Source organism: Tiliqua scincoides, chromosome 5 (assembly GCF_035046505.1).
Source record: "Tiliqua scincoides isolate rTilSci1 chromosome 5, rTilSci1.hap2, whole genome shotgun sequence".
NCBI classification, from domain to species: Eukaryota; Metazoa; Chordata; class Lepidosauria; order Squamata; family Scincidae; genus Tiliqua; species Tiliqua scincoides.
The window spans coordinates 42248817-42272672 of NC_089825.1; the positions used below are offsets into that span (position 1 = coordinate 42248817).

At 44.3% G+C, this 23856-nt stretch overlaps 1 pseudogene; it reads left to right on the forward strand.

Annotated features, from left to right (window-relative positions):
• The first annotated feature begins 9168 nt into the window (after positions 1–9168).
• LOC136654789 (5S ribosomal RNA) lies at positions 9169–9288 on the forward strand (annotated as a pseudogene).
• Positions 9289–23856: the final 14568 nt, after the last annotated feature.

Consider the following 23856-nt stretch of genomic DNA (forward strand, 5'->3'; position numbering starts at 1 on the left):
CCATGAAGTATACTTTTAAAATTAAATGAAATGGATGTGTGGCATGCTCTGTTCCGTTTGTTTTCAGAAAACCCTTCAGCTGGTAGACTTTTCAGTCACAAATGCTGTCGAAAACAAATGTGAACATTGCCTTCAAAAGACAGAATTGGGTGGCTTAAGACACAGGCCATCTGTGTTCAATGTTAAATTCCGCCAAAATCCTTTTGTGGCCTTGGCTAAATCACTGCAAGTAGAATACTCAAATGTTTCAGGCTGTGTCAAGGGTCCAGATAAAAGCACCCTGTATTAATGGTAACATTTAATGAGAGGTAGGGAGTAAACTTCCTAGCTGATGAGGTACTGAGTAATTTGGTGGTTTGGTGCTATGTTTTGCTGCTGGTCTTTGTCCTACTCAGGTCGCTTCCATCCCCACTAGTGATTTTGGACTGTCAACAAAGATCTGCAGATGGATTGTGTAGAACAAGCAGTCATCAACAAATGGCAAAATGGATGACAGTCATCTACAACCATGATTACCTAGGTGAGCTATGAGCCGATTAAAATGGTCCTGGTCCAGAGAACTTTTTTTTTTTTTTTTTTTTAAAGGCTCCATGTGAAAAACCACCACACTTATGGGTGGGGTACATCATCACTAAAACGCTTTTATTTAGTCAGCTTCAGTCCCATTTATTTTGCTGATGCAACATTATGCATCTGTTTTGCAGCTGAAGTGCAAGAACAGCCACCCATGACAAATTTGTCCTAAAAGCACTTCAAACAACATCCACTCATAATTTCTAAAGTGGGGCCTTTCCCCAGCATAGCAAGATCTAATTAAATGAAGGTGGCTTTGTGAAGCAGAATAATCTTCATTAGGAACTAGCCTGAAATTAACCAGAGTTATTTTACCCACAGCCTACTTTAAATATAGATCTCCAAAAGCGAGAGAGAGGCAATTGCATTAACCTACATTTTATTAAGCCTGATTAATTCACCTTTCCAGCAACTACTGTTTTTGACAGCTTTGATCCACTTTTAAGAAAAGGGCGATTGCATTGCATTGCTGATGAAAATGATCATGATCTTCCTCATCATTTTGACCTGCTTCCAAGTTTCATGGTGCTATAAGCAATCAGGTATGCAGCAAATATATGTTAATTGTGGCATCTTTATCCCTGACTATGCCTGAATAGTCCCAGTGTGTTCGCTATTTGAGCTTTTGCCCATTTTATGCATTATTTTTAATGCATTGCCCATGATATACCTTAGGGCCCAATCCTGTAGAATGCACACTGGATCACTGTTGGTGCACAGTGTCACAAACATGCTGTAAGGCATGCCTGTGACTGTTAGCACTGGCCTAGCGCCAGTGCTTGCCCAGCGTGAACCTGAGCAGGGCCAGCACTGGTCGGAAGCCAGTGGGCCGCTACCTGGCACTTTGTGAGTAGCGCCAGGTGGCAGAGAGGTGAGTGAGGGCATGGGGGGAGCCGTGCTGGGGCGGGGAGAGACAGGAGGAGGACAGGGAGAAGGCGTGACAGGGGAAGGAGTGTGGCAGGAGGAGGGTGGGACCACCAAAGCTCTGCTCTGCCAGAACCAGAGCCCCATGTCAGGCCTTGTGGCCTGACATGAGGCATCTTTACTCTGCACCAGCTAAATAGCCGGTGCAGAATCAAGTAGCCCCATGGCAGGACTACTTTTCTTACCTGGGGGAAGGGGACAAATGCCTACCTGAAGAGCTGGCGGTGGCTGCCCAGCATGCTTAGGATGTCTCGGCAGCCATTTTTGGCACCATTGCAGCCTTTCGTGCAGGGCAGCTCAGGATTGAGCTGTTACAGACCAATCATATCCTTCAGTCCTTGCTGGTTTAGCCATACCAAGAAGGAGTGCACTGTATCCAGCTCCACAATGGGTCTTCTTGGACCTGCACCATCAATTTTGCTGGTGCAAGTCTGAAGAGAGAAAGGGGGCAAGAGGCTACTGATGGAGGGGATGGGATCTGGTGCATGTCATTGCTGCCAGATCCACATCCCCACAGCTTCCCCACCCTCATTCCTCCCACACCCAGTTTCACCCCTCTCCTGTTTCACCCTCCTCCACCATCTTGCCTGCTTGGCGAGTCCTCTGGGACTCACTGATGCATGTGAGAAGGCTCTGGCCTTCTGTTGTGTCACAGCTCCTCCCCACTAGGTATCGTGCCCGCTTAAGGCTGGTTAGTTTCCCTTTGCTAACTCACCCGGGTAGTAAGCACGCATCAGAGTCAAGTCCCAGTCCATTAAATGCAGATTGCCAAATCACAGTCCAAGGTCAAAGTCCAGGTAAGCCAGTTAGTCCATGCAAGGTGCCAAATCAGAGTCCAGAAACAATATGCCAGGTCACAGTCTAAGGTCAAATTCCAGTCAGGTCAGGTCTCCTCTGGGTCAGGTAGCATCTCCCTCTGGGTCAGGGTAGCCTTTGGTCCTTCTGAAGCTGCCTTTTATCCTTTGTGTCCCATTAAGTGCAAATGCAGCTCAGCTGTGAGCTACCTCCTTAGCTCATTCAAAGTCCCATCAAGGTCAAATGAAGCTCAGGTGTCCATTCAGGTCTCCATTGGCCTTGATTACAGCTGTGGAGCCAGCCCTGCCCTTCCCAGAGCTGTCAGCCAGCAGTCAAAACATGGAATCGCTATCAACACCACAGCATCCACCTGATGATCTTCTGATCTTCCATTACACCTTCCCACCAACTCTCCAGCAAAACACTGAGCACTCCCATAGCTCCCAGTACAGCTGCTTTACAGTATTTGCCACCAGCAGAACATGTGCTCCACTGGCAATCAGACTGGAACATAAATTTCGTAGAGATGATCCTGGATTTCTCCTCCTGGATCTTGCTCAAGTACATAACTTTCTATTAATTTAACTGTTGGAACTGTCTGCAGTTTTACTTCTTGATCCAATTGCATATGATTCCGTACCTCAAGTGTAACCTGCAAAACCCCCCCCCCCCCGCAGCCCTCCCAGTAGTTTCAAAGTTCTGTTAAAAGTTACAAATTTTTTTAAAAACTTCTGGTTTTGTGACAAAACAGGAAGTGGTTTTGTTTTTTTTGTTTTTGTTTTTTGCTTTTAAAAGGACTTGTGCAACCCAATTCTTGCACAGGAACAGGTAGGCCAGTGGGCTTGTGCTATATCTAGCACAAGTTTGGGGCTGTTTGAGGCTCAGCTCGAAGCAAGGGGAAACCCTTCCCCTTACCCAGAGAGACTTGCGCTGGCCTAAGATGTGCTCAGCATTGTGCCCTAAAGTTGCTGGAAGGGATGCAGAGAGAGTCACAGCCTCCCCAGAACCTCCAAACAGCTGTCGGAAAGTGATACAAAACCCTTCCCTCCCTAACAGCAGTGCGATTGTCCCCACTGCTTTGCTATTGTCCCCACTATGGCCCTGCCCATTAAGGGGGCAGCTACAGAGCTTCCCTGGCTGGGGCATTGTGACGCCCCAGTTTGGGAACCTCTGAAATAGTCTATTAATCAGCATTCATTGTTAGTGACCAAACCATGCTCAAACTAAATTAGAACAGTGTTGCATGACAATACAGCACTTCACTTATTCTGAAGAAAAAAAAATGGATTTTTTTTAACCTAACCAGGCCCAATTTATGGATCAGAGACCCTTTTCTGGAAAGCTTCCTCCCAGCACATCTTACCCACCTGTGAGTAACCATATACAGGACTGCATTGCAATGCAAGATCCGTTATGCCCAAGACCAGGAAGTGCCATGTTAACAGTGACAAGTCATCATGGGATATGTTGCAGACAGTACTACCTCCTCTTCTAAACTGCTGTTTTAGATGAAAAACTGCCGGCCTGGATGCACTTTTAATTAACCGTATAGGAAACTGATCAGCAATGCACAGCAGCTTTCCTTCTAATCCTTTTTTGTAAATTGATGGAATTCAGCCGTTCACAAACGTTGTTAAGCACCTACCAGGCAAGAGCCCATGAAATCCTGTCATAATTGTAATTAGTTTTGCATTTCTGAAATGGTTAGGAATCACTTGAAATCCACAGCTGTTCCAAAAGAGCTGCGGTTCACTGCACAAACAGTACCTGGGCTGGAGGACTGCAGAAGATGAGGCATGCCAGTAACTAACTTGGGAAGGTCACCATTTCTCTATTTCCATTTCTCTATTTTTTACTGGCTGGAGGTCCCTTTTTTTTTTTTTTTTTGCCGTCAAGTGCACTCTTCAAATCCAGGCTCATCATCAAGGGGCAATACAGAAACGACATTCCCTCCTTGTGACCATTCAATACTGTTCCTAAATGAAGGTTTAATTTCCTTTGAATGGAAAATGCAATCTACATTCCTTCCATTGCAACTGGGTGAGGGGAAATAAAAGCACAAGCCACACTCTTTCCCGCTCTCTTTCTATCGCTTTATGGACCAATCTATGCAAAGCAGCAGATTCTGGCTATGCTTTTTTTTTTCCCAGCAAGCAACCATTATTATTCTAAAACAAATTTTAAAATTGGAGGGTTTCGGCTTCACATTTCTCAAAGCGGAGCAGCTCATTTGCATAGCACTATCAGCGATTCCTGGAGCGTTCTGCTTTATCTTTTTTTTTTTTTTTAAATATAATTTTCCATATGTTGTGCATCTGTCCTTTGCAGACTCCAGCCAGGAGCGCAACCATATGGAGACCTGGAAATCTCCTCTGCAGTGATGCCAGGAGACATCTTTATGTTCATTCCAAATGGCACAGGGAGCCATTTGTCAGTATTCCTTTAACCTCTCCTCTCAAAGCCTTAAATATCAAGTATGATGTTGTGTAAAACACCCAGAGAATAACTTTATTTGTGCCAAACTCCAAAGATGTTTCCTATCATGTGGATTCAGATGAACGGTGAGTTCTTAAAGCCTTGAGATGCCTTCTGGTTCCAAAGGGTGGCTATTGTTTCTTTTTAATCTCTCTTTGGAGTTAACAGCTAACACATTTTATACATTCTCTTGCTCTCTTAGGACCCAATCCTATCCAATTTTCCAGTGCCGGTGCAGTTGTGCCAATGGGATGTATGCTGCATCCTATGGTGGGAAGGCAGTCACAGAGTCCTTCTCAAGGTAAGGACAAGGTAAGGCAAAAGTGGAAGCAGAGTGCAATCGCCCCACTCTCCCTTTCCCTGACCTGGGGAGCCCTGCAGGCATTTGCGCAGGGCTCCCCGCACACAGGGACGGCTGCTGCAGGGACTGGAGGGTGCACCCCAGTCCCTGCAGCCCCGTCAGAAGGGAAAGCGGAGCAATCATGCTCTGTTTCTGGTTTTGCGGAGCGGGGCGCGATCGCTCCACTTTCACTTTTCCTGACCAGGGGAGCCCTGCCAAAGGTTGCGCAGGAGGCAAGTGCACCCAAGCCCCTGCAGCCCCCCTGAGTGGTGCAATCCTGCGGATCATACCGCTGCCTTCCCCTGTCTCCTGGCTGCGCCCACCCCTTAAGGGGGCAGAGGCCAGGACCTACAGGCTGGGGCATCACAATGCCCCAGTTTGAATACCACTGGTTTATCAGTTCCACTTTTTTTCCCCACTGATGATAATACATTCAAATAATAAGAAGGAAACCTCTATCACAGGGATGTCAAACTTGTTTCATATAGAGGACCGAAGTTAGCATTCATGCTGCCTGCTGAGGACTAGACATGACATCGTTAGGCAGGAAGTGACATCATTAAGCAGATGATGGCCAGAAATAAGCACTTTGTTGTCACATAGAGACTCATTAGCTGCAAATGACAGAAGAGAAAATGTGCAGATCTTGTTGATATTTTCATGTTATGAGAGAGCCCAATTAGCAAACTGAAAGGGCCCAATTATAACAGGGACTGGATAAATTGCTTCGGGGGGGGGGATAAGCTGACCCTATATATGGAAAAGGCAGCATTCTCAAAGCTGCTATCATGAAAGTTCTGGCCTTCAGCATTCTACCTAGCAACCTATACTTGGCTCCCATTGCCAATGCCATTGGTGACAGCATGTTGCACTACCATGGTCTCCTCCATGACACTATCTACCAGCCAGTCTAGATGACATGTGATGTCCAACTACTTTCACACTGGTCACACAAGAACCATATGGCCTATATTCCAGTCACAGATCCACCTCTTTATGATTCACCCACTGCAAGTGACCCTCTGCCTCCTAGAATACTTTTCTTTGCACAAGATGATATGGGTTCACATGCAAATAAGGGGTCCCTCCTAAAGGACCATTTCCTTCTTCCTCACAATGAAATACTCCTTCCATAAGATTCTCACTCTCTATGACAACGCTAACGGATTCACTCAAATCCTTCCAATTCTTATCTAGACACCTTTCTTACTCTCACAATTTCTCCAGGTACCTTGGCTTTCTTGACTTGTTCCTTGAGAGCCTGGCGCTCACTGCACAGAGGGCAAACCCACAACTTATGCCCCTGCACCTAGTCTGTACACTTACACACATACACATACATGGTACTGTATGCAATACATTAGAATGCATCCACCCCTTTGCTGGCTTTCTGCCTTCTCAAATAGTTTTTTGTTTAGTCTTTGGGTTTTTTTTTTATAGTTTGCTAACTAGGAAAGCTAAGATTTTGTATGTATTTATGTAAATATTTTATTTGAGGAAGGTTGGTTTTGAGGGGAAGACGGTGCCAGTGCCCTGGCCTCCTTGACCTGCTGACCAACATTGATGTGATGTTTTGGTCTCCATTTACCTTACTGCTTTCTTGTTGTCAAAGAAGTAGCGGATATTTCCAGCCCCGTGTCCTGGGGCAGAGGTCTGCGATGATGCCCATGCATAAATAAGCCCCCCCCCCATTACCTGGAGCGGACGGTGACTCGTGCGACTCCAGGACGCTTTGGGGAAGCCTCCTGAAGGTTCCCTAGGACTTTAAAATGTGCTTCCGGCAAACTGGAAGCACAGTTTCTGATCCCGTCAGGAGCCTCAGAGAGGCTTCCGCGGGGTCCTAAAGGTGCGCAAGGCTCCATGCCCAGGGCATTTGCCCCATCAAGTGAAAGGGAGGTCCATGACTGTCAGAGTTCCCTCATCCCTAGAGAGCTATATCCCTAACTACCTGTCTCCATGTCCCTCCTGAGGCCGATTAGAATATGAGGCTTTGTTTAAAAGAAGGGCATGTGGCTCCGCTCTAGGCTACACCTGATTGTACTCAGTGCTAATTCAATGTAGCAGTAGCACTTGGAAAAGGTGATTTTCTCAGGAGAGTAGATAACAGATGCTGATCAAAGAGGGAATTAAGGCAATCTCACCCCTGGGAATGAAAATGTCTGCCTTACTTTTAGTTGGCCTACGATTAACCCATTTTCTGTCCTTTTTTAAACTGAAAAACTGAACTGAGAGCAAAACTTTAGTTAGCAATATAGATCAGTGTTTCTCAACCAGTGGTACAAGTACCACCAGTGGTACTTGAGGTGGTGTCTGGTGGTACTCGCAGGACCCCTGGACACCTGCTGCCTGGCAGCGAGACCTGGAACATGATGTAGCAAACAGCAGTAGAAGGCTCGGCTCGGCAAGGCAAAGCTCCAAAGTATGCTTTTCCACATTCTAAAAAGCCCTCCTGTCCACCTGAGCATCTTACTGGTGTTTGTCATGTTGCATCTGGCCTCCCAATCCAGAAGTGACTTCCAGTGGTACTTCAAATAGGTTGACCATGTTTAGGTGAAATGGTACAGTGGAAGGCAAACCTTGAGAAACACTGATATAGTCTATAAGGCTCTAGACTAAGTTTCAACTGAAGGCTAAGCCTTCTCTTAAGTTGATACTGTGTTCATCTAGCTAAGTTTGCACTGTTACCCCTTTATCATTTATACCTCTCTGCTAGCTTTCCCATTTCATATTGGTCTGAGTTTTCGATTAAGTTTTTATTGCCCCCAATCAAACCACAACTGCTGCAGTAGAACTGAAAAGCTGTTCATTTTGGCAGAATTAACTCCCTAGGTTTCAAATCCTGACAATCAATGCCTTTTTCTTTACTGTGCCCTTGTTTAAACCAACTAAATAATAAAACACCACTAAAGAAATGCCTGTTCGTACCTTTTCCTCACAGTGTTTTAACTCATCTGTTAGCTTCCTGTTGACCTCGTTCTCTATCACTAGGATGCTCTAGGGAGCCAGGGTCTGACTTCCTCACAAGTTCACTCTGAATTAGTGGTGCTGCTGCTTCTCTTATGTGTGGTATGGTGGTGGTGGTGGGGAGAGCAACTGTTCCTATTTATCTCAGGATATCATCTTGTTCAGAAGTTGTTTGCTGTGGTGCTTCCCTTATTTTTTGCAAGCCCCTCTGGAGAAGAAACCATATTTTAAAATATCTTTTGTTATTTAAACTACTTCCTGAATATTGTTTGTCCAAAATGATATACAGTATAAAGGTTTTTAACAAGAATACCCATTTGTAATGCAAAACTGTTGTCAGTCTTGTCCTTTGACATCACTTGACATCCCTGTCACTCAACAGCTAAAACAGCACAACTGAATGCAAATAGCATAATTTCTCTCTCTCTCTCTCTCTCTCTCTCTCTCTCTCTCTCGGTTGCCACAGCCTCCTTATTCCTGACATCTGTAAATGTCTTCTTGGGAATGTACATCTTGGGAATGGAGATCAAGCAAACTATATTTCAAAGAAATTCAGTTCAGTTGTAGAGTCCTTTTGAAAACTCATTCTCTAGAGTCTAATGGGGGTAAATTCAGTAATAGCCTTAATCAAACAAGCAGGGTGTGTGATGAGGAGATGGGGAAAGAGCGGCGAGAGAAATCCATTTTTGAACATCAGATGACAACTTAAATGTTCATATCCTTCCCTTAGCTTCTATGATTAGGGGAAAAATAGTTTGAAATGTAGAAGAACATTACAAACTCAATTTTTCCCAGCTTTGAAAGATCACAGTTAAGGTGACACAAAGTGAGGCAAAGAACTTCTAATTATGTTAGATTATAGCACCTATAATGTTGAACATGACCTCATTTTGTCTTGAATAAGTTTCTGACTCCAGTGAGAGGAGCTGGGGCAAACCGACATTTAAATCACATTTGAACTGTGGATTACTAGGAAAGGTAGGAATGGAGGAAAGTACATGGCAGCTGTGATCAGCTTGCCACCTGCATAAATTGCTCGCAGGGCCAGCTTTAACCTATTTCTGCCCAGCCCACAGGTGTACACATTTGATCCCTGTTGCTGCAGCAACTGTTACCCTGCACATGCCTGATCTCGTCTGATCTCAGAAGCTAAGCAGGGTCAGGCCTGGTTAGTACTTGGATGGGAGACCACCTGGGAATACCAGGTGCTGTAGGCTTATACCATAGTCTTTCGAGACTAAAGGTTGCCAACCATTCTGCATATATGCAATGTTGGGCAAAAATGACTTAAGCCAATTGCACCAAATGCTTCCACTTGGGCCCTACAGCTAAGGGGGATCCACGATAAGGTAAAAATAAAATTAATATTGTTACTAAATCATTTCACAGTCACTAAAATACATGGTTTTGTAACCGCAGGTATCCTCCATATCTACGAATCCAGTATCTGCAGTTTTGCTTATCTGTGGATTCAGGGGGATCCCGCATGCCAATTACAGTACCTTTGTTTTTGGGAAGTAGTGCTTGGAGCGCAGGTGTTTCATGTTTAACATTCTTAACTGAAGAACTGAACATGCAGGCAAGCAGCCTGCATGCTAAAGGGAAACTAACAGAATGTTAACAGGAAGCACCTGCTTGCTTCGTGAAATGACTTAATGGGACCTCCCAATGGCAGCCTCATCATATGACCAGACTTCTGGTAACAACACCCAGAAGAGAGGAGCCTACTACAGGTAATAATATGGCTCCATGACATCAAATGTTGCACTTTTTTGGAAAATAGAAACGGTTTTGTGGTAAAGGGTGCCCCTGACAGCAACTGTTACCCTGCACATGCCTAATCTTGGAAGCTAAGCAGGGTCAGGCCTGGTTAGTACTTGGATGGGAGACCGCTTGGGAATACCAGGTGTTGTAGGCTTATACCATAGTCTTTCAAGGCTGAAGGTTGCCAACCATTTTTGTGTGTGGTAAAGGTGATGACCCTGTCACTTGCCCATTTTTGGAACCTTTCAGCCTACACCTGCCACCACCCAAAGGCTTCTGAGATGTTTTGACCTTCAAAAAAGCTGCCGAGTCATCTTGCTGTGGTAGCCATATTCCCGAGACTCTCTGAATTCAGTGCCATTGCAATGAGGCTGAATGGCAGAGCAGAGAGGTCTTTTTGTGTGTTGCTTGTTTTCCTGACTGGCTTCCCTGCACAATACAACAAATCCCATCTAGGCCTCCTATTGTGATTGGCATGTAACAACTGGTTCAGCATCCAGGCTCCATCTAACAGGACATGAGTCAGGTAGAGAGGTCCAGGTGGACATGAACCATCCAACTGGATAGGCTGATGACAGGTTTTGTAAGGGTTTGTAAGGTCATGCTCAAGTTTGCTTGGGTACTTTTCCCAATCTATTGCTGGAGATGCAATAGATTGCAAAAGGGACAGCCCCACACATCTTGTTGCACTGTGGGTTTATGGATCAGAACTTGGAATTGTATAATAGGGATTATGTTCAGTTAAATGCACCAGGGGAATTTGTTTTATATTTCCACTTGCTTTTTAATCTCTATGCCAACCCTTTGCACACCACCCTTCCTTTGTGGAATATACCTGCTTGTTTTGATATGCCTTGCTTTGGTCCCTTTGCAGTTTGTGTCCTTCAATTATTTTGTTCCCTCAACACTTTAATAACTCATAGTTTTTTACTGTTTTACCTCTCTGATCTAAGTTCTCTTTGAAGGGTGTGGATCTGCCACACATCCAAGGCCATCACATTTGTCTTCTAATGGGAACCATCATTTCTAGGGGCTCCATATTACTGTGGAAGAGGGACTTTCTCAAGGTTGAACTTCCTAGCTTTGGGTGGTGGTAGTGAAAAAACTACAGTGACAAGACTCCCAGCCTAACCAGTATGAAGAGGAAACGAAGAGAACAGTGGAGAAAGGTTCATCATTAACCACCAAGGATTGTGTTCATTCTGCCCTCCTTTCCTTCTCTTCCACCACAGATTGACTCAAAAAACACTATAGTCTAATACAGGGGTGCCCAAACTCCGGCCCTGGGGCCACATGCGGCCCTCGAGACCTCTCAATGTGGCCCTCAGGGAGTCCCCAGTCTCCAATGAGCTGCTGGCCCTCCAGAGATTTGTTGCAGCCCACACTGGCCCAACACAACCGCTCTCAGCGTGAAGGCAACTGTTTGACCACTTTGCATGAGCTGTGGGATGAGGGCTTCCTCCACTGCTTGCTGCTTCATATCTGTGATGCAGCAGTGGCAGCAAAGGAAAGGCTAGCCTTGCTTTGTGCAAGGCCTTTTATAGTCCTTGAGCTATTGCAAGACCTTCATTCATTCATATAAGTTCATTTTTAATATATTCATTTATGTAAACTCATGTAAATTTATTCAAATTTTAAATGTAAATTAATTCTCTCTTTCCCCGGCCCCCAAAGCAGTGTCAGAGCAATGATGTGGGCCTCCTGCCAAAAACTTTGGACACCCCTGGACTAATAGATGGAATCTAAAGAATGTTCTGTTTGGACATCATATCTCTGTGTTTACCCTAGCTATGGATTCCATCGTCAAGCTGAAATTTCTGTCATAATATCCTATCTGTAAAATTGGGGAAAGCAACAACAAATCTCACAGGTTGTAAGGATGCATATGGAAGCACTTTGAGCCTGAAAGTGCCATGGAAATGTAGGACAGGCTTAAAATTTTAATTTTATTGAACATGTAGAAAATATCTAATCCTCAATTCCTGCCTGTGCTTGTGCTATGTTGCTAGGGGTTGGGTTCTCATGCACCCACTATCCACTGATGGCACATTGGGTACTACCACTGCTACTGGTATTGAGTGTTTAGAGTCGGTCTGGCTTGATGGAAGCTCTCATGGAGATGAACATTCAGCCATTGTCTGCTTGGCTAAGCTCTGACACAGCTCTGTGCTATTGTGTGCCAGCTCTGATCATCACATTTTCTATGTTCCTACATTTTTTGCTTACAACATGGCTTATTTTGATCTGCTCTCAGAGATGGTTCAGATGTTACAGTTGGTGCTTTCCAACAATTAAAAAAAAAAATGAACCCATCAGTTATGAATAGCAAATGTACAGAAACAGGTTGTGCTTGCAAAAGAGACATGGCCCAGTAGGACTGATGGAAGCTGCAATGCACACATCCCAAATCAATGATACTTTTTCTGCATGAATTTTGTTTTCAGGAAGAAGTCTCCAAATATGAAGCGACCCTCTTTAGGAAGTCTCCCAACATTGGGTTTCTAAGCATATTGTCATTGTGTGATTACAGGGTGTTTCTGCTAAACCATATTTGCTCTTTTGTTCTGCCCCCCCCCCATTACACGTCTGGATTCGTTTTATGGAAAGAACAGAGTAAAAGGATTTGACAGACTAATTCAGTCTACTTCTCCGATGTGTTCAAAGAAAGTTAATGATGTTCTCATCAATGCCGGCAGTGCAGATGTTCTTCCAAGTCCCTGTTTAGAAGGGCAAGATCTACAGCCTCTTTTTGTGAACACTTTCCTTCTTCATAGTTGCTGACAGCACAAGCCAGGCAATGACAGGCTTCCAGCCATAAATGCCACAACAGGTATCAATTATTTTGACTAATTCCAAGAACCTTTTGTCAACCTTTTCTACCTTTTAAAAATTACCAGTGTGTGTTAACCGTTCTGTTAAAAAAAAACAAAAAACCCACCACAACCCAATTTAAACTGGATTTATGACAATGCCGCTTTATATGGTATATTATGTCTTGGTTTTTTCTCTCTTTGAAGACAATAGGAAGTGTGAGTAATGGTGATCTCTTTCAAAGATAATTTCAATCCAGGGAATTGTTTGCCCTCCTTCATTGTCAGTGTTATTCATTAGGTTTCTACCTATGCTTTGCAGAAAGAATTGCTTAGAGGGCATATAAAGGAATTCTCTCATCTGTACTTAATGTAAATTAAGGCTATAATATGTAAACCACTTGTTTTGAAGGAAAGCTCATGAAATTAAATAGGACTATTCCAAAGAGGCAATGGGACAATTGCATAACAGGTTCTGTCAACAGTAAATCAGCTTTAAGTTTCAAACACAAATGTTTCTTTAGCCATCAGCTGTGATCTTTTACATCATTACTTTATATCTGTAGGACTTGCTTCCAAGTCAATGGCTTGTATCCAAGAAGTGTTAAATTACCAGGCTTGTGCAGCGATGTAATACTGGGGGCGTGCTATCGTCCTCCAGACCAGAAATCGGATGGGGACCTTGAAATGAGGAAACAGATCAGGGAGGTGACAAGGAGGGACAAGGTTGTAATCATGGGGGACTTCAATTATCCTCATTTTGACTGGGTCAATTTGTGTTCTGGTCACGATAAGGAAACCGGATTTCTTGACGTGCTAAATGACTGTGGCTTAGATCAGCTAGTCACGGACAGGTGACTCTGGATTTAATATCCAGGGCAGGTGACACTGGATTTAATATTGTGCGGTACGCAGGACCTGGTTAGAGATGTAAACGTTACTGAGCCATTGGGGAACAGTGATCATGCTGTAATCCGTTTTGACGTGCACGTTGGGGGAAGAATACCAGGCAAATCTCTAACAAAAACTCTTGACTTCCGATGGGCGGACTTCCCTCAAATGAGGAGGCTGGTTAGAAGGAGGTTGAAAGGGAGGGTAAAAAGAGTCCCATCTCTCCAGAGTGCATGGAGGCTGCTTAAAACAACAGTAATAGAGGCCCAGCAGAGGTGTATACCGCAAAGAAAGAAGGTTTCCACTAAATCCAGGAGGGTGCCCGCATGGATAACCAGCCAAGTTGGAGAGACTGTGAAGGGCAAGGAAGCTTCCTTCCATAAATGGAAGTCTTGCCCTAATGAGGAGAATAAAAAGGAACATAAACTGTGGCAAAAGAAATGTAAGAAGGTGATACTGGAGGCCAAGCGAGACTATGAGGAATGCATGGCCAGCAACATTAAGGGGAATAATAAAAGCTTCTTCAAATATGTTAGAAGCAGGAAACCCGCCAGAGAAGCGGTTGGCCCTCTGGATGGTGAGGGAGGGAAAGGGGAGATAAAAGGAGACTTAGAGATGGCAGAGAAATTAAATGAGTTCTTTGCATCTGTCTTCACGGCAGAAGACCTCGGGCAGATACCGCTGCCCGAACGGCCCCTCCTGACCGAGGAGTTAAGTCAGATAGAGGTTAAAAGAGAAGATGTTTCAGACCTCATTGATAAATTAAAGATCAATAAGTCACCAGGCCCTGATGGCATCCACCGAAGGGTTATTAAGGAATTGAAGAATGAAGTTGCAGACCTCTTGACTAAGGTATGCAACTTGTCCCTCAAAATGGCCATGGTGCCAGAAGATTGGAGGATAGCAAATGTCACGCCTATTTTTAAAAAGGGAAAGAGGGGGGACCCGGGAAACTATGGGCCGGTCAGCCTAACATCCATACCGGGTAAGATGGTGGAATGCCTCATCAAAGATAGGATCTCAAAACACATAGACGAACAGGCCTTGCTGAGGGAGAGTCAGCATGGCTTCTGTAAGGGTAAGTCTTGCCTCACGAACCTTATAGAATTCTTTGAAAAGGTCAACAGGCATGTGGATGCGGGAGAACCCGTGGACATTATATATCTGGACTTTCAGAAGACATTTGACACGGTCCCTCACCAAAGACTACTGAAAAAACTCCACAGTCAGGGAATTAGAGGACAGGTCCTCTCATGGATTGAGAACTGGTTGGAGGCCAGGAAGCAGAGAGTGGGTGTCAATGGGCAATTTTCACAATGGAGAGAGGTGAAAAGCGGTGTGCCCCAAGGATCTGTCCTGGGACCGGTGCTTTTCAACCTCTTCATAAATGACCTGGAGACAGGGTTGAGCAGTGAGGTGGCTAAGTTTGCAGACGACACCAAACTTTTCCGAGTGGTGAAGACCAGAAGTGATTGTGAGGAGCTCCAGAAGGATCTCTCCAGACTGGCAGAATGGGCAGCAAAATGGCAGATGCGCTTCAATGTCAGTAAGTGTAAAGTCATGCACATTGGGGCAAAAAATCAAAACTTTAGATATAGGCTGATGGGTTCTGAGCTGTCTGTGACAGATCAGGAGAGAGATCTTGGGGTGGTGGTGGACAGGTCGATGAGAGTGTCGACCCAATGTGCGGTGGCAGTGAAGAAGGCCAATTCTATGCTTGGGATCATTAGGAAGGGTATTGAGAACAAAACGGCTAGTATTATAATGCCGTTGTACAAATCCATGGTAAGGCCACACCTGGAGTATTGTGTCCAGTTCTGGTTGCCGCATCTCAAAAAAGACATAGTGGAAATGGAAAAGGTGCAAAAGAGAGCGACTAATATGATTACTGGGCTGGGGCACCTTCCTTATGAGGAAAGTCTATGGTGTTTGGGCCTCTTCAGCCTAGAAAAGAGACGCTTGAGGGGGGACATGATTGAGACATACAAAATTATGCAGGGGATGGACAGAGTGGATAGGGAGATGCTCTTTACACTCTCACATAATACCAGAACCAGGGGACATCCACTAAAATTGAGTGTTGGGCGGGTTAGGACAGACAAAAGAAAATATTTCTTTACTCAGCGTGTGGTCGGTCTGTGGAACTCCTTGCCACAGGATGTGGTGCTGGCGTCTAGCCTGGATGCCTTTAAAAGGGGATTGGACAAGTTTCTGGAGGAAAAATCCATTATGGGGTACAAGCCATGATGTGTATGCGCAACCTCCTGATTTTAGAAATGGGTTATGTCAGAATGCCAGATGCAAGGGAGGGCACCAGGATGAGGTCTCTTGTTATCTGGTGTGCTCCCTGGGGCATTTGGTAGGCCGCTGTGAGATACAGGAAGCTGGACTAGATGGGCCTATGGCCTGATCCAGTGGGGCTGTTCTTATGTTCTTATGTTCTTATCCAGAGAACCATGAGCAAAGGGGGGAAATGTGAGAGTTGTTCTGTGAACTCTTATACAAGTACTTAGTGCTGTTGGTTGCTCTCCCATAGCATCCATGCCTAGCTTCTGTTGGCAGACTGGGCACTAGCACTGTCCCCAATTCTGAGGGTTCAGGGATCCCCTGATGGACATAGGCTCTTGACCAGTGCCTGACTTCAGTGGCTTAGCTACGGCAGGGCCAGGGATACATGACTCCCTTGTACAGGAGTGGTGGTTTCCGTCATCTCCACCAAGGGGGGGGGGGGGCGACAGCACTTACTGCACGCACATGGTGAACACTGAAACCCATGCTCCCACCCACCCTCAGCTCTGTATGGCTCCAATTGTAGCTGTTTTTGAAGGCGAGGGCCTGTGTATGCACTGGAGGATGGGGTGACAGCATTGTCACAGGAGGTGCCATCCTGCTCTGTGACATCACCAGGCCCCAGGAACCACTGCCTGACTTGGTCGACATCACATTGCCTCACCTGACTTGCCTCACATCACCACTGCAAGTGCTAATAGAAGTTATGGTACAATATGAGAAAATAAAGAAAATATGAGCTCTAGCATGTAAGCTGGACCACTAAAGTTCTCGGAAAGAGTTTAGGCAAAGTCAGAACTCGTTTGGATTTGGGGTTCACTTTTCTTTTGCTCTTCCATGATGCAACTGCGTCTTTCCACTAATGGAAGAGTTGTCTGCTAGCAGACAATCACCTTTGGATTCAGGCCCTTAAAGTTAGGCATCAGGGTTTGCGGACTGAGATTATAGTTAGTATAGTATAGCCCTTGAGATTGAGATTTAGCTTTGAGACTCTGGGCCCGACTCAAACCATCATTGCTACCATTACTGGGGGTTGAAGGGTTGGCACTCAGCCAACATCTCACCTGGCCAACCCTGATGCTGCCCGTGAATGCTTTGCATGAAGAAGGTCCCAGTTTCAACCTGTGGCATCTCAGTGCCTGAATCCTATCTGAAGATCTCAGCAGACAGTGCTGAGCAAGATGATCCAATATTGAGGCTCAATATGCGGTTTCTTGAAGAAGCAAATATATCCAAAGGAAAGCAGAAAGGAAGAAAGGCTAGCTGTTATCCCAGGGCCTCATATGGGTGCACCTTATATAATGCCTGGAAGCAGCGTTTCTCAAACAGTGGGTTGGGACCCACTAGGTGGGTCATGAGCCGGGTTGCATAGCATGTAGCTCAGCCACCATTGAAAATACAGAGCTGAAAATTCAAGATACTGAGCTGTTGGGCAGGGCAGGGCAGGGCAGGTTTCTCATGGGAAAGAGGCATGGTGCTTTGCCTTGAATAGGTGGGAAGATGGGATGCTGGAAAGAGGTGAAGGCTGTGAGGTTGGAGAAGGATCCATGTCTGTGTTTTGCTCTGACTTCCAAGCTGCAATGTTTGAATTCCGAGCTACACAAAATAACAGCACAAGTGCGCAGCGTAATAGGACCTTTGACTGATCACGACTTAGGTTTGAAGCCCAATTTGATGATGTCACTTCTAGTCATGATATAACTTCCATGTTAATGACATCACTTCTGGTGGGTCCCAACAGATTGTCATTCTAAAAAGTGAGTCCCAGTGCTTAAAAGTTTGAGAACCACTGTCCTAAGGTCTCCTGTGATCATATCGATTATTTGCATTTTTGCAATCTAACCACGTGACGTGGTTTGCATTTAAAAGTTTTAGTTTAATATCACTTTATTATAGTGCAATCCTATTATTTTGTTCAGCACTTTTCAGGCAGCAACTCTTGGCCACCAATGGAGCAGTATTGTGGCTAACCAGTCTGTAAGTGTTTCCTTTCAAAAACGCCTTCATTTCGGTACACCATCTGAAGGTCCTAATGTTTTTGCAAGCAGATGTGATTGAGTAATGTTGGGAACTCTCCCACAGAACAAATTCTTGTCTTGTTTTAATTACGCTGACCATCGGGCCAGCACTTGCTTTTGTTTTTGGAAACAGTTGACGTTGAGTGACAAATGTTGATTATAACAATATGTACTTCCCAAGCCTGTGGAAGTCCAAGACATGAAGGCTCTAGCTGCAATAACACTTGGTTGTAATAGGAAGGGGAAAAATTTGTTGTCATGTTGTGTATCAATCAACCAAAAGCATCAATTTTGGTAATTAGTAAGTTGCCAGGTCAGATGTATCTCAAGCCTGAGATTTCTGAGGCAAACCCTGGTGATGTCATAAATTAGGGGCCTCATGATGTCATAAGGCAATGACCTGGGGCAGGGACAAGTACGAAACTCCCAAAATGGCATGAGATTAACTTTTACCACCCAGTGAGAAAAGGGAAAAATGCTAGAGAAACAGCCATTTCCCCCCCCCCCCACTTTGGCAACTCCAGTATGTGCACAAACTCAGAAGGCTGCATTAGCCATGGTTTGTTTTAGTGTCATGCAAAACCATGGTTAATACTGGGAAGAGAAGGGCAGAGGAAATTTCTTGGATCAAGGAGAAGTTGGGAAGTGCACATTCCGGAAGGTGGCTCCTGATTTGCAAGCCCTGGTTTTCAGTGAGCTACTGTTATATAAGTACTGGAGCCCTCCTTGCAAAAGCTATTTGTCTTCATCCTAAATGGGAGTGTCAGTCCTGTTATCTGAAATCAGAAGACTCCTTCTTAATTTCAAGGCTTTAAAAAAAGATTAATGGGAAATGTCACTGTGATGCATAACATGCTATGAATCCAATAATTTCATTTTAATCAGTTACACATTATTGGTAACAGTGAATCATAATTTTACATCTTCTTCAAGGGTACTGTGACCTTAGCTAATGAGTTGCTTAGCCTACTTGCCCCACCAAATTCAGGTTTCATAATATGCTACTCTAAAATATCTATACAGTCATTTTATTTCCCTAAATAGACCATCTTCTGCAGTCAAAAACAAACAAATTACAAGAAAAAGAAATCCAGAAGGATTCAAACAGCATGAGTCAGTGAAAGCACAGAGATTGTCATTTACCCAAGGTGGGGTCTTCTGCTTTATATACTCACAATCCAATCCCATATTTCAAAGAAAGCAATTTTATTTTTGACAGCTTAATATGAAAATTTAATCTGTTTGAGATAATTTAAAAAAAAACAACACAAAATTGATGAGTAATGTTTGCAGACAGATAATTTACACTGTGCAATTAATTTTGCATGACACCATATTTATATGGTAGATTAAAATATTTCAACATATTAAGGTTCCAGTAGCATCACTGGACCTACATGCAGATATCTTCTTTGAATTCCTCTTGTAGCTAAACAGTTATTATTAGCTAAGTATTTTTAATATTCCTTCTGTTCAAAATATGACAGAAAGGCAATCACTCTGTTTTTGAAAGTGGAATACTACAGCAGATTATCTAAGGACAGAACTGTGAGCAAACTGAACTTTTATCCCCCCCTTTTTTTTAAACCTATTTTTTGAGGGGGCAGTCGGGATCAGGTCTACAATGAGGGTGATGAGTTAAAGCTCCCTACAGCCCCACTCTGAACTGGGATCCCACATGCTATAGTATTAGCGTTTAAAATACAGACGTGCAATTTCCAGTCATGAGATCTGCAAATCATCAAGTTTGGCTTTGAGCATCGACTCCTTAACAATATGCTGGATGTGGTCTCTGCACTATGTGTGCCTGTTCACACATAGTTTAGAGCAGTGTTTCTCAAACTGTGGGTCGGGACCCACTAGGTGGGTCGTGAGCCAATTTCAGGTGCGTGCCCATTCATTTCAATATTTTATTTTTAATAAAATGCTTGCTGGGAGACTTGATGCTCCCATGGCATGTGACTGTATTTGAGGAAATGTTACAGACCTGTACTTTTAACAAGATAGTATGTATATTCTTTTAACAATGATAACAAATGGGAGTTAGTCCTGCGTAAGTGTGGGTAGGATTGCAGCCTAGGATGGTTAAAAATTTTCCTGCTTGATGATGTCGCTTCCGGTCATGACATCACTTCAGTGGGTCCTGACAGATTCTCATTCTAAAAAGTGGGTCCTTATGCTAAATGTGTGAGAACCACTGGTTTAGAATGAATTGTTGAGAACCAGGACACAAGAAATTGAAGAGGCGGTAGTTTGGATGAAATGTTCGACCAGACCTATCAAATCATTGGGATGGGGGAGGAAGAGTGTGGGTAAATGATGCTTTAGATGTTCTTTAGATGTTCTTTAGAGGGGTGCTTTAGATGATCATTTTTTAAAAAATAAAATGGATAATAATTATATTTTGTAACACACACATATGCATGCACGCACGCACACACACGGTAAAAACAGTTTCCTCTGCTCTTACTGGGAAATATCTGTCAAGACTTAGGGCCCAATCCTAGCTGGCACCAACTTGAGAAGCCACATTGCAGGGCTTTGGCCTTTCCCTGGGGGAAAGAATGAAAGTCCCTTTCCCCAGAGGTGACCTCTGGCCACTTCCCTGCACCTGCGGGATACAGCAGTCACCATTGTTGTGCCGCTGTTCCTCCAAACTCCGAGAAGCTTGAACTGGGCTGCCCAAAGAGCTATGAAAATATGATGTGAGCTCCTAGTCCAGAAATCTAGCAAGGGTTCAGAACTGATATAAAATCAGTTTGCATGATCATATAACTGAATTCATCTTTAGTTTGAAAAGCCATGTTTTGCAATGGTGAAGTTACTTTGGAGACATACTGGTATGAATGATATCGGAATCTGACCTCCACACTTTCATGGACAACATTGTTATTGTTGTTGTTTTCATTTCTTACCAAATGCAATTTTTGCTGACATGATTGCCCTTTCCCCTCTGGTTTCCTTGGCAAGTGGATTCTGTACTAATTTGAAGTACCCCAGCCTCCAGTGGATTAAAAAAAAAAACCAGTGCAGTTCATTGCAACAGGCTTTTTGCTGACTGCTAGACAGGAGAGAGCGTACTGTATGTTGCCATCCGTTTCCTAACCTTTTCAAGCTGCCAGCCTCTCTTACAGGAGGCCTCCTACTCACAAGGAATCAAATGGACAGCATGGGCTTTCTGCCAGCCTTTTGCTTCATCATTAACTTTCTGACTCAAATCTCATTCTTTTCATGAATAACCATTTTAGTGCTGCCACTGCTGCGTTCATTTATAAACCTTCAATCTTCCGGGCAATAACCTTTTAATGCGCACGCTGTATGTTTTTTCTAAAGAAACTTTGGTATTTGCCCTCCCCCCCTTTATACTTGGCTATACTTGATATATATATATATATATATATACTTTATACTTGATATATATATCAAGACAAAACCAAAACAAATCCGAAATAGACCTCTAATGAATTTGCATTCAAATTAGGTTGCTGTTTTCTAGTGGAAAAACTCACAATGGTGTTAAATGATGTGACTGGTTAAAGTCACTAGCTTTGCATTTTTCACTGCATGAATCCAAGCTAATAAGCAGAATTTAAATGATCAGCGACCAAGTAACCTGGGCATAGAAACAACTCACCTGTGCCCCAATAAGATAACAATGTCCTATTGTCCATCTTCAAATGTTCATGTAACACTTTGGTGAATCTCCAAGAAGATGGACTTCTTTCACTGTATGGTTCAAAAATGCCATTAGCCAATCAGAAGAACCAACACATGGGTGAGTTTATCCCCAGGTGCTCTTGGTCATAAAAAAAGGAAGCTGCCTTATATTGGTTCCAGCCAGGTCAGTATTGTCTAGACTGGCCATGGCTTTCCAGAGTTGGGGCCTTTCCCAGCTCTTCCTGGAGATGCTAAAAGGGATTGAACCTGAAACCTTCAGAATGCAAGACGTGCTGTACCACTGAGCTACAGCTCCACCCTCAGAGATTACTAAGGAATATAGGCCCAAAGGTGGTTTCCAAGGTATCTGAATGTGCAGACTTTAAACAGATATGCAGAGTAAATTGATTCCCTGTCCCTATTCCCTATCCTGCACTATTCCTGTCCAATGTGGCCTTCCTGGGTAAACACCACACCTGAAACTGTATGGGGTAGGGCAGTGGTTCCCATACACTGTGAGTCAGGGCTTCCCAGGGAGCTGCGGAAACCAGCCAATGTAAAGGATTGAAGCCCTAATGGGGAGCCGTGGCCAATGGCCCAGTAGGTTAAGGGAGCCACAAGTCAAAAATGTTTTGGGAACCACAGGGGTAAAGAAAAACAACCCTGCACCGAGACCAATCAGGCGTGAAGAAAAACATTCCTATCCAGCCCCAAAGATGACTAGCTAATCGTACACTGTCAGCCGGGGGAACAGGCTGGAATTTGCATTGACCCAACCAAACAGACACTGAGGAAAAATGCAACCTCGACTCTTGCTCCTGGCTTGCTACTGGGGCAGGACTGGGCAAAGCTGCCCTTGCATCTAGCATGAGGTGGTGATATTGACATCACATCTAATCTGGCCTTTCGATAATTTGGATGCTGTGGGCCCTGCAGTTGCTGGCAGAGAACACTACTTGTTGGGGAGAAATAGTGAGAGTGGGCTGTTGCCTACAGGCTCCAAGAACATAAGAACAGCCCCACTGGATCAGGCCATAGGCCCATCTAGTCCAGCTTCCTGAATCTCACAGCGGCCCACCAAATGCCCCAGGGAGCACACCAGGTAACAAGAGACCTCATCCTGGTGCCCTCCCCTGCATCTGGCATTCTGACATAACCCATTTCTAAAATCAAGAGGTTGCACATACACATGATGGTTTATAACCCGTGATGGATTTTTCCTCCAGAAACTTGTCCAATTCCCTTTTAAAGGCGTCCAGGCCAGACGCCATCACCACATCCAGTGGCAAGGAGTTCCACAGACCGACCACACGCTGAGTAAAGAAATATTTTCTTTTGTCTGTTCTAACTCTCCCAACACTCAATTTTAGTGGATGTCCCCTGGTTCTGGTATTATGTGAGAGTGTAAATTGCATCTCCCTATCCACTCTGTCCATCCCCTGCATAATTTTGTATGTCTCAATCATGTCCCCCCTCAGGCATCTCTTTTCTAGGCTATTAGAGTTTCCCAAAGTGGGCTTCTGTGGAAGAAGAACACTGGGCTAGATGAACCTTTGGACAGATCTTACGCTCTTTACTACTTGCACAGCAATGCACTAATAGGTAACATTTTTATATGGTTTTTTTCTTAGTACATTTTCATTTGGGGAACCGAGATTGGAGGTTACATTTTCATTTGTACATTTTCATTTGGGGAACTGAGAATCCATTACGGGGTACAAGCCATGATGTGTATGTGCAACCTCCTGATTTTAGAAATGGGTTATGTCAGAATGCCAGATGCAGGGGAGGGCACCAGGATGAGGTCTCTTGTTATCTGGTGTGCTCCCTGGGGCATTTGGTGGGCCGCTGTGAGATACAGGAAGCTGGACTAGATGGGCCTATGGCCTGATCCAGTGGGGCTGTTCTTATGTTCTTAAGAGAAAAAAAAAAAGATGTTTGATTTCCCTAACAGGAAAAAAAGACACATTGTATTTGTAGGCAAGAGGAATCCCATTTTTGAAAACAGCATGGAGATGAGGTTGTAAAAGCTTTTCATCCCATGATGCTGGGTGTTCTTGGTTAAATAAATAAAATACTGTATGATAGTTTTTCTGCCCCGCGTGAGCAAGCCCTGAGTTGAAGAGGTTTGTGAAGCAGCTGCACCCCAAGCTTCCTAATGACTTCACTGCTTGATTATTCAGCCCACTGAGAAAGGCTGCAGTTTAACAGCATTAAGTGCTGAGCAGTATATTCTGATTAACAGCCAAATTAGAAAAAGCACATTGAACACAGGGAAATTACTGCAGATTCAATGTGTGCTTGATGGACACCATTAAACTGTGTGGATACTGCTGGGAAGAAGGAACTTGAGTGC